This window comes from Misgurnus anguillicaudatus, unplaced genomic scaffold, assembly GCF_027580225.2.
Source record: "Misgurnus anguillicaudatus unplaced genomic scaffold, ASM2758022v2 HiC_scaffold_29, whole genome shotgun sequence".
NCBI classification, from domain to species: domain Eukaryota; kingdom Metazoa; phylum Chordata; class Actinopteri; order Cypriniformes; family Cobitidae; genus Misgurnus; species Misgurnus anguillicaudatus.
Window position 1 is genome coordinate 256528 of NW_027395279.1, and position 12289 is coordinate 268816.

Genomic DNA, 12289 nt, shown 5'->3' on the forward strand with positions numbered 1-12289 from the left:
ATTTGTTTCGTTTTGCCTTTTTTCTCCGAATAAAAATGACTAGTGACACAAGTTTTGTTTGTTTATTATGAATAGAGCTTTTTGTTAATTTACAAAACTAAAATGGCATATTTAAAATTTAATTTATGCCTTAAAGTAATAAAGCATAATAAAAATAGGTGTTCTAAGTAATGTAAAAATGTAATGTCTTGTTCATTCAGCAAATAAAATATGACTGAATCAAGTCTTGTTTGATTATCCTACAGATTGTTCATGTAGTGATTAGAAAACTAAAATGAAAAAATGGGGGGCCCATCAGGACTGCCTATGCATAGGGCCCGGTTTGTCCTATAAAGGTTGGATAATTTGCATCTTACACAAGAATGATTATTAGGTTCACATGTTTCACTGGACTGCCGCCTTGAACTTTAAAATGCGCTGCACATCATACCCACTGATAGCGCGTGTGCACAGCTACAACTTCAACAGCTTAAACAACATGTTTTTTTTAAACGTCCAAATATATGTATAATGTAGCCTGGGTGCCAGCCGATCTTAGCCCCGCCCACAAGAATTTGAAAACGGGAAGATCGGTCTGGCGTTTCTCCGTTGAGGAACTACTATGCTAAGACAAATGCTGGTCAAACCAATCAAATTGTCAGGGCGGGCTTTATACGATGATTGACAGATACTCAACAGTAACGTAATGAACCACGTCACCAAAGAGCGCGTGTGTTGAATGGCTGCCGCTGTAGAGTTCAGCTGTGTGGATTCTGACATTGAGTCTGTTTTAAAAGATATTGACAGAGCATTGATTTTAAAAGAGGAACAGAGAAACGCGAGCAGGGCATTTGTTGATGTTTTTGCCGTCCTTCCTATTCTGCAAAAGTTGGTCGCAACTGAAATGGCTAACGTTATCACGACGATGCAACTCAGCGTGCACGACGAGATGGATATAATTAGCGGTCGTTGCCAGCTTCTTTTCGAAAGCCCGGAATCGTGGTTGCTGAATAAGTGAGGGACATGCTAGGCTTCAATATTTTCAAGCCAACGTAATGGGTATTGTCGTGGATGAAGTTCACCTAACGTACAAATGGTAAGAGATAGTCTTACTCTATGACTTAGTAAATACTTCATGTTGTGATATAAACGAAATGTTGTAAACATAATAGGTGTTGATGTACATTCGCTAACTCAGTATAATCACAATGTTAGTGTCTTTGTAGCGAAATAACTAGCAGTTCGGTCAGGCTGCAAAGACGTAATTTCAACATACGTTACACACTCGGTTGCTCTGATTGGTCGTATGTCTATCCAATTGAGTGCAGAGGCATTTTTCGGTTGAGACACGCCTCATAATTATAGCTCAATGGAGCGGTATCAGACTCAAATTCTGACTAGAATTGAGTATGACAACGTCAGGCTATGTATAATGTATAAATGTAAACAATTGGTTACTGTATGTCTTAAACAAATAAACATTGTATTGTATTGATTCTTATAATAAGCCAAACCTGTTGATGTCTCTATCTTTAAAGTTAATTAAATAACAAAAGAAGAAAAAAATCATTCAATGCTCCTGACTAACTTCTGTAACTTCGTAAAAAAAGATGAATCCCTAATTCTTTTTAAATAAATTACTTTTTGTCAAAAATCATTTTTGTTGTGCACTACTGTTTAAAATAAGTTTAAGGTTTATCGTGGAGTTTAGATTTCCAGAACAACTTTAATTGCAGACAAAAGTTATTGGAGTTAACATGAGATATTTTGCTTCATAACAGACAGGTTTAATGCAGGCAGTTATATACATATTTGTCTAATGTGGGTTAATGAGAAGTTGGCCTAATCAGTGATCGTGAGATCCATTAATGCTTGCTGAGACATCTGTATGTCTGGCATTATGACAGGATTAAACTGTCCCATCCCTGCAGAAGAAAATGGAAACACACATTATAAAGGTACTCCTCAATACAGGTGTATTTCTTGTACGGCCAGTGGTTCTTGCCTGGTGGCCTTTATCTTTAAACCAAAAACACAAAAAGCACAAAGCACAAAAATGTTAGCTTTAACAATTAACATGTAAAATCAAAACAAACAGTATTTTCTGAATAAACGTTCCTGGTGTCATCATGCACACTTTCATCAGTCATCTCATGTTGTGTTTAACGTAGTGCAACAGGAAGACACAATACTGTACTTTAGGGACTATGTGGGCCAAATGATTTGGCACATAGGGCATAGGTATGGGTCTATCTGTAAAAATTTGTGATATTTTGAGAATACGACACTTCATTATTTTCCTCAAGTCACCCAAACACTAACATCTAATAATACAAAAAGGGCCGCAAAATAAAAACACCTACTTGGTGGTGTGATGGCTTGGTGGCCAGGCTGCTGTGGAACCTGATTGCACCTTCTCCTTCTGCTCATTTTGGAGCATGTAGATCTTCTCAGCCAGTAAATGGTAATACTCATCCTTAATACAAAACTATATTAAGCCACCACAAAAAACAAAAACACTGCAATAGAGTGGTTGATACATAGCATGATGGTTTAGGCAACATTTACCCTGCTGTTGGCAGACTCATACATTTCCCCTTCAACCTTACGAGCATAAGCGACCATGTTATCCATGCGATTGTCTTTCAGTGCTGCAGGGTCTGGTGTGGGATATTTGGCTTTAACTCTGCAGGGTGTTTAAGAAAATATACAGCGTGAGAACCTGAATAAAGATGAACCTTATTATGATAAAAGATGACTTTGTGTTAGACTCACAGCTTGTGGACTAAGTGGTCCCTCAGGTCCTGAGTGACCTGCTCATGCCAGGGCTTCATCATGCCAGGCATGGAGAGTGGTTCCAGGGTGGGACGGTTCCCAGTGTTGTCCATGCTGTAGGGGTGAGATCATGCATTCATAAATCACTCGAAAGGATAGAAAATCATGTTTTACATACAGTATGTAAGAAACTCCAGGCTAATATTAACATGTTTTGTCTTTATGTTTTATCTGTTCACCCATGACCGACAGACCCAAATGTTGTATCTCTCTTATCTACTCTTATTTGACTAAATGTTCAACGTCACTGCCACAAAACAAAAAACATTGGATGGAGTATTGGAGTATGTACTGTGCTATGAGCCAGCAAACAAAATATGGACTTTTTGTTAGCTTCTACAAACATTGACACAATCCTATTGACTTTTATTTTTACAGTTAGTAATGTATTATTAACATCCCATTCATTTGTATTCTATGCCGTCTATCTGTTTGTGCTAAAATGTATACATCCAAATGTAATGTCATAATATGTTAATATTCAGTATTTATCATTTGCATGTTTTGATGTGGCATATGTCATGATTATAATGATTTCATGTAATTGTTGTCTATTTAGAGTTATTGTCTTTGTTAAATTTTATTGTATATATATATATATATATATATATATATATATATATATATATATATATATATATATAATCCTCCTGACTGCTGATAAATGAAAGGGTTCTTTATAGCACCACTGAGGTTCTATGTAGCACTTTTTAAGGCAGGGTTCTATATAGTACCAAAAAAGGTGCTGCTATTGTTACAAGCTGAAGAACCCTTATTTGGTACTATATAGAACCATTTTTCTTAAGAGTGTATATTATATGACTAAATGGTTGGGGTTGAAGGTGCAGGATGAAAGGTGAAAAGACTCACTTGGTATTGAGGGATGAAGGGAGAGAAGAATCAGTGTGAAGGGTCATCTGATCAGCCAAACCGTTTCCGCCTCTGTTCATCTTGTTAGTGCCTGAAGGATTCAATTTCAATATGAACACCACATGTTAAAGGAGCCCAATCAAGTGTGATGTTTCATGCGATGAAGTTTACTGCTTACAGACCATGTCAGATGACACATTTTGTGATGCATTAACTGCTTTCATATTTCAAGAGTATTATGTTAAATGTCTTTTCATTATGACAAACCGGACATTTAAAAACTTGTGTGTACATTTATTAAATCCTTCAATATGGTAATAATGTTAATTTAATAATGAACAAGAAAGATTTATCTGTTCAAAATATTTGCATATTGCTAAATCAACCACAGTTAAGCTGTGTTTCAATTCCAAATTTGCGCAAATCCTTAGCGTTGAATATGACCTGAATATGTGCCACATACAAAAACTGTAAAAATACAGAGAATCTTTTACAGTCCTAATTCATTAAATTACAGAATATTACTGTTAATAATTGTTATAAAACTGTAGAAAAACAGATAAATTATGTGAATATACATGAAATACAACTACTTTTCAGGTCAATCCCTGTAAATATACGGCTTTTATTAGTTATTTTATTAAAAAACACCTGTATAAAAACATATTAAGTATGTGAGAATACATTATTTATATATATATATATATATATATATATATATATATTTATATATATCAAGGGTTTTTCCCCTCCTAGGAGTTTTCCCCCTGGACTAGCCAGGAGGGTTTTTCTCCTAGGGGTTTTTTTCATCCCCTGGAGAGTCCGCCTTTACTGTATACGTTACAATATTACTATGTTCGTTTTTCTATGCTTTTCATACATCTATTAATGTCAAGCTGCTTTGAAACAACTTACTATTGTGAAAAGTGCTATATAAATAAAATTTAATTGAATATAAAGAACATTTGCCTTTATTGACACGAGTTAATTAATTCCTCACTGAACACGAATCGCCTCTGACTTTAGTGGAAAGTCATTACAATCTTTGTGCATTACCGCCATCTACTGGATTGAGTAACAGAGTTCTTTGTTACCCTCTTCAATTTTTCTCTCTCTTCAGAGTACTGCCTACGTATCAGAAGTACATGCTTCACGGTTTCTATTTCCATTCAATATGGGCACATTCCTGTCTCATGTTTCCCCATTAGGCTATGTGAAAGCTGCTGTTCAGTCTTGTATGGTGAGCCAGGTTCCTCCTGTCGTGAAAGTGAGCTGATCGTTTTAACTGTTACATTCTGTTGAATACTATATAAATGTCTACCTTTTTCCCTTTATCTTGCCAGAGTTTATGAATACCATTTAATGATTATTTTCAATTTTGATTTGCCCTTAATAACTGTGTGCACTGGAACCCAAGTGAACTGTAATATTAGTTTCGGTTAATTTATCCTAAAAATCATCTGATGAACTTCATCTAAAAGATCCTGTCTACATGCAGATTACCCACTCTGGATGCTAGTTAGAGAAGACAGAGTCAGAACAGATAACAGATTTATATGGTTTCACTTCTCCTACCCACAGAAGTGCAGAGAAGATTGATAGGTGGTTTGAGGTTCTTTTTTGTAATATAATATCATATTTAGGAATGTATACCGCCACACCCGTTTTACCTGCTGGTTCTTTGGATGCTTCCGTACGTAACTTAGACATAACTGGATTGGAAATAAGCTGATAAACTGGGTTGCGAGGGAGGATGGACAACAGTTCGTTTTAACGACAGTGTGTTTGAAAGCATTTACTTTGTTTTATGGTACGAAAATTTGTACCTTTTGCCTATTCTTTCTATTCAGGGTAGGCAAGGACAGTCAAATCTAATAATTACTTCCCTAGTATACCAATCGTACATACCCTTAAATAAGATAGAAACTGAAAATTGGATTATACTCACATAATTATTAGAAGACTTCCCCGTGGTTGATTATTTGAGCTAAGTTCACGCAAGCACACTTCTTCTTGTCTTTTAAAAGATTTATTAATACAATTTAGCTAGTTGCGATTACAAGTTTTGCCGAATTAAAAAGAAAAAGAAAAGAAATAAAAAACACCAAGTTAACTAAAAGTAATAAGACAAAAATACAAAGTCTAAAAAGTACTAAGTCTAGAGCCCACAAGATTTCAGGCTGTCAGACAACGGAGATGCTGGATGCTGCGCGGTCTCCAGATCTGCCTAAGTTCTGCACCAGCATCAATTTATAGGCACGGTCTCAGGTCTGAATTCCAGGAATCATATTCAGGGCCTCATGGCACGCCTTTGATCCTTACGTCTACTGGGAAAGTCCCCTAATATCTTAAATATACAACAAAGTCTCTTTGTCGTTCTTCTCCGAACTCCTCTGCGTTTTCTCCCACGAAGACAGGTCTTTAAATCATGCTTTAAACTGTAATATATCCCTTAAGCTTTGTTCTATCTAATACATGCATCAATCTCTCTACTCTTAATAAACTAGTAAATACAAAACCATATATGTGTCACTTTGTTAAACATGCAATTTAAGAGCTGTCATGCATATACTCCCAACTCAATGATTATAATACTTTACATCAAAGCAACCCTAGGCGTATTAAGTAACACAAAGAGTTTAACATAGTAAAAGGAGTATAAAATAACAAACCACAGGTTTATATTGCTCAGAAGAAATACATATAAAATAAGGGTGTATTATTTGGTTTATAAAGGTTGGATAATTTGCATCTTACACAACAACTTCCAGACACTAGGGGGAGCTCGTAAAGAAATAATACGCAGACTTGCCTGGTTTCCCTTAAATTACTAACTTTTAAGAGTCTTAAAGGTTTATGCAACCGGCCACAGGTGTTTAGAAAACTGCAAACCGTTTGTTCAATGTATTGGTAATGACTGCATTCTTGTGTCACATCCATAACTCTGAAACGACTCTTATGTTGTTGTTTTTTAGATTTAAATGCAAAATTCTGATTGTCTTAAATTATTGTGTTAACAGTTTTAATTCTAATATAAATTTATTTATTGTTTAATTTAATGTTCACATCTGAACATCACAACATAATGTTAACTTTATGAAATGTATGGAAAGTAACATTGGTAATTGAACATTGGAGAGTTGATATCTCTAAAAGATGCATTTCTGAACTGAGTTTAGCCGAAATCAATGGAACAGTGCTCAGTCTCTGCTCAAAGACTCATAAATCAGAAAGGTGTCAAAGAAGACTGAGGATACCCTAGATTTGCTAAGCATTCTCTCTGTACATGAATATGATGGAGGAAATGAGGACAAACAAGGAGTTGAGGAGAGATCTTACAGAGGAGGGAAAGTGTCTTTGTGGAATTTTTATTTCTCTGAACCTGAGAAATAAGTGTCACTCATCGAATGGGATAAGGTTGATTACATTGTTAAAACCATCATTCCAGAACAGCTCAATAAGAAGACAACTTGTGTGTTCTTCCACATATTTCATCTTCCACAGCATGGAATAGCTGAACAGGTAGTGGAGTTACTAACATACAAGGCAAAAGAGCAACCAGGCTGACTTCCTGTTTTGCTCATGATTGATTTAAATTTTAAAGACAGTGATGTAGAAAATCTTCATCAAAAAATTGAGAAGAAATGTCTGAAACAAAACATTTAAAAGTCTCCACAAGTCATTCTTATGAATTGCATGAAAGTTGATTCACGTGAACAGGCTGAAGAAAATGACATCTTGGTTTTCTTGGGTGAAAGGAAAGGGAACAGGAACAGTTTGTTGCAATGCAAAGCGTTTGAGAACACAAACACAGAAACATTTTATGGGTTCATTTTTTCTAAAGACAAACTTTTCACATAAGTACATTAAGGATGTTGTGGAAAATACTCTGAAAGACTTTAACTTTCACCAACACCAACATACTAAGCTGTTTGCTGTTCTTGTCCTCTTGGATGTATACTGCAGGAATGCCTCAATGTCAGTCAGTGCATGTGAGGAGGTTCTTTATCTACAAACAACAGAAAACTGTCAGTCCTGCACAATTGAAGATGGATTTGAGAATCTCTCCTCTGTTTTGACGCGATGCACAGTCTATTCTAAGGTTATCTTTGAGGGTGTGAGGGTGATTAATTTAAGTATTGCTCAACAATGTTTGGAAGAACTCATGAAGTGACAAAAGCAGAGATCACTAACATCCTGCTGACGGCAGACTTATTTAATGATTGCTTTCTGGGGAAACAAAGACGAATGTCTGATGTGCAAAGTGTCATGGTTCTGCTCTGTTGTCCTTGTTCTACCCTAGTTTTGAGGCAGGATCATGACAGGCCCATGTTTTGTGTGCTAGCACATGGCGTTTTGTTTGGGCTGTGTGCTTGCGTGTCTAGCCTCCTGACCCCGCCCCCTCATCTCCTTGTTAATCACCTTGTTATTGTTTGATTCATGTCACCTGTTCCCCTCTTGATTTGCTCCCCTATTTAATGCCCTTGTGTTTGCGGTCCTGTGCTCGTTCGTTGTGTAAAATACCTTAGCCGTTTCTCAAGTACGCCAAACTCGGACTTGTGTCCTTCGTAGTTTGAACTTGCAAGTTCAGACTCGGAAGAACGAACTCCTGACGCGAAATGCATTCTGGGAAACTTCGCTGTCATAAGTCGACACAAGTCTCCTCTGATGCATCCTCGATAAAATGGGCGGATCAAGAACACATCCGGGGATTTTATGTGAACTTGGGCTTGATGCGAACTTTGAATTGGAACAGCACTTGGGCCGCGACTGATGCCGTTTCACAAGTCCACAAGAACACAAGTACTTCCCTGCACTTTTATTGTTATGGAAAGATCCTATCCCACCCTGAAATAACAACTATGGTGTCACAAATAAGGAATTTATACTCAAATGAGTGCAAAGCTGTAGACAGTGGAAGAAGGGCAACCATCCATCCACAGGTTACAAAGGTTTAATTTCTCAGAGGGATCTTAACATCAGTTTAGAACCAAAGCAGAACATCGCAACTCAATGGGACAATGATAAAACATGGAAGAAAGTGAGACACACAGAAAAACTTTACAGAGCTTCTGGGAAAATGCGTTTGCAGATTCAGATCTTGTGGTTTATCAATGTTCAGAAGTCAGTTACGCAAAGAATTTGGCACAAGAGTGACCTTCTTGGATTCTCCATGAATGGACGTTTCGCACTGGACATAGACTTTAAGATCATTGTAATGGTCTGATCTAATGAATATGATTTAAATTTACTAAAAAGAATCAATTCTATTCTCCAGTCTCACACACATTAGGGCAGTTTAAATAACTTGAGATGATAAACCAAAAACTGTGGTTGTGTAAATGTTATATTTGTTTCAGTCAAATACGTTATTTTTATTGTTTTACATTCTTAAGGTTTTAATTTGGAGATTTACACTGGAGAAATTTATAGATGTAGTTTCTGAAATTATTTTTAAGGTTCATATTAGGGATGGCCCGATACTGGCATCGGGGATCAGGGCGATACTGCCCTGATATACTCGTACTCAAAAATTTGGCGATACCACATACATTTTGCTAAACGAAACTGGCTGCTGCGAGTGCTTTATCAGTTAGAAGGCGAACTGAGGAAAGTATAATGACGGCGGTTTGGGCTCATTTCAAGATAATGCAGGATGACAGAAGCAAGGCAGACTGTAAGTTATGTTCAGCTTAGATGTCGAGAAAGGAAAAGAAAGTACATCGTTTGACACCAACAATCTAATCAAACATCTGAAGATGCATCATAGCGCTGAATATACACAGTTTAGTATAGCTAAAGCAACTCAGCAGCAAACATTAACGCAGGCTTTACAGAAGCGCAAGAAGATGTTTAGAGATAATCCACGGGCACTATAAATGAAAGAGGGAATTGCATACTTTATTGCACTTGATGACCAGCCATTGTCGGTTGTTGAAAAAATAGGATTTCGACATCAGACAAATCAGACATCAACCAGAATTGACCTTTTTGAGCAGTTGAATATTCTGGGATTATGGATTGATAAGAAGTTGCAATGGACTAATCATCTGTCAAACATCTGCAAGGGTGCTGGACAGCGTCTTGGAGCTCTGCGCAGGTTGGCCAATAAGCTTGATGTCAAAGGTAGGGCTATGTCTACAAGGCACAAGTCAGGAGTACCATGGAGTACTCATGCCTTGCCTGGATGAACGCATCACAGACCACCCTTGGGCAGCTTTACAACATCCAGAAAAAGGCACTGAAAATCATTGGGGAGGATGAGGACTCTGCCCTAAGGAAATATGCAAACGGTCAGCTCAGGCATCGTAGAAATGTTGCAGCAACAACTGTGCTTTTTAAAATGCACACTGAAAACTACCCAGAGGATCTCAAAGCTTTGCTACCTCCTCCTGATCTCATTTGCCGAACCACTCGAAGAGCATGACCAAGTCACGCCCTAAAACTCCCCAAGTCCAACACCAAATGCTTGGGGAGGAGCTTTCTTCATTTGGATGTAACAACTTTAAACTGCCTCCCCTGTTCTGTAGTAGGTGAAATCACCTCAAAGAATGTTCAGGCCTTCAAGAAGAGACTAAATAAACACATCCATAGAAAAAAACTATAATTTCCTGATGCTTTATGTCACTTACCCTAAATATTTAGTCCTGAGTAGGTGCAGATCTTGATAGGCTCTCGGTACTTGAACTGTTATCTGCTTAAGCATGAATAAAAAAATAAAAAAATCTTCTTGCCATACTGGAGCCGTGATACGAAATTCCTAGCCGCCATTACATGACAGACGATATGCTATCGAAAGTATTTCACAAGGTGAAAAAGCACGTCAGATGGCCCATTGCGTGACGTTTTGGCTTATAGATATTTGGTCAAGCAGTGTCTCCCTAACGTCTCTGCTCAGTTTAACTGTACAATGGCTTGATGACGACTTCACTCTTCGCCAAGCCACTTTACAAACAAAGCCATTCCGATGCTCACACACCAGCCAAGCCATTGCAAGTTCATTAGATGGGATGCTTTAAACTTGGAGCATTCCGAAAACCTCTGTCCACGTTGTGCTACGAGACAACGCTAAAAATATGCTTAAGGGAATGAATAATGCTGGACTTCCCAGCCTACCTTGTGCCACTCACACTCTCCAGCTGGTGGTCCATGGGGGTCTTTTGTCACAGAGAAGTGTTGTTGATTCATTGGCTATCGGACGCAAAATCGTCTGACATTTTAAACATTCTCCTCTAGCCTACAACCGCCTCAAAGACATTCAGTTAGAGATCGGTCAGCCTGCAAAACGACTACAGCAGGACGTACAGACACGCTGGAATAGTACATTTTACATGAGCTAGTCTCTGATTAAGCAGAAACGGCTCTGGGAATTTTTGTGTCCGAATATGAACTCCTTGATAATCTCACGGCTCACCAGTGGGCACTGCTGGAGAAGGTGGTGACTGTTTTGGGTTTGTTTGAGGAGTTAACACGAAAAGTTAGCTCTTCTGATGTTATGGCAGCAGATGTGATTCCTGCTGTCACTGTACTGCAAAGATTTCAGTCTAGATAGACCGACGATGACCATGGCATCAAAACTACGAAAGGGACCTTTGCTGCACCTGCCATAAGAGGCAAAACCTGCCTCTTATTCTCCCAAAAAGTTTGTGCCTTTATTGCTTAAACAATTTACAGTTTTCTTGCTACTCTTCTCTCAAGTCTTCATATGCATAAGACATTGTTAATGTTGATAAATCAGTTTGTTCAGAAGAATTCAGACTGAACGTTGATAAAGATATGATTCAATAAACTTATGTAATAACTTATGTAAACTCTCATGTTATTTTTATTATAGAACATTCTTATCATAAACTTTGTTTCCTGTTTGCATCTATCTCTTGGCTGAACAGTGGAGTTGAGTTATTTGCTCAAGATACCACATACTCACCATCACCGACCACTTTATTAGGCACAACTTACTAGTACCGGGTTGGACCCCCTTTTGCCTTCAGAACTGCCTTAATCCTTCGTGGCACAGATTCAACAAGGTACTGGAAACATTCCTCAGAAGTTTTGGTCCATATTGACATTAAGCATCACGCAGTTAGGGTTACTGGATATTTTCTCTTTTTCTCACCATTCTCTGTAAACCCTTGAGAATGGACGGTTGTTTGTGAAAATCCCAGTAGATCAGCAGTTTTTTTTAATACTCAGACCAGCCCGTCTGGCACCAACAACCATGTTACGTTCAAAGTCATTTTTAAATCACCTTTCTTCCCCATTCTCACGCTCAGTTTGAACTGCAGCAGATCGTCTTGACCATGTCTACATGCCTAAATGCATTGAGTTGCTGCCATGTGATTGCCTGATTAGAAATTTGCGTTAACAAGTAGTTGGACAGGTGTACCTAATAAAGTGGCCACAGTACTGTATACACACTAGAGGTCTACACGGAAGACCCGAGACCCGAAGACCCGGGACCCGACCCGGGACCCGTACGGGTTCGGGTCTATATTTTAAATGATCAGCCGGGTCCGGGTCGGGTCTCAATCTATTACTTCGGTTCCGGGTCTGTTTAACATTATGGGTAGGCCTAATACCCGAGGTCGATCGGACTCGGAGAACA

The 12289-nt window shown here is 38.0% G+C and overlaps 1 long non-coding RNA gene across 1 annotated transcript; it reads right to left on the reverse strand.

Moving 5' to 3' along the window:
* Positions 1–1742: 1742 nt before the first annotated feature.
* On the reverse strand, positions 1743–4086 carry LOC129436777 (uncharacterized). Its single transcript, XR_012368358.1, has 4 exons — positions 3685–4086; positions 2548–2900; positions 2343–2455; positions 1743–1904 (listed from the first exon to the last, which is right to left on the reverse strand). It is a non-coding gene; the product is annotated as an uncharacterized lncRNA (long non-coding RNA).
* Positions 4087–12289: the final 8203 nt, after the last annotated feature.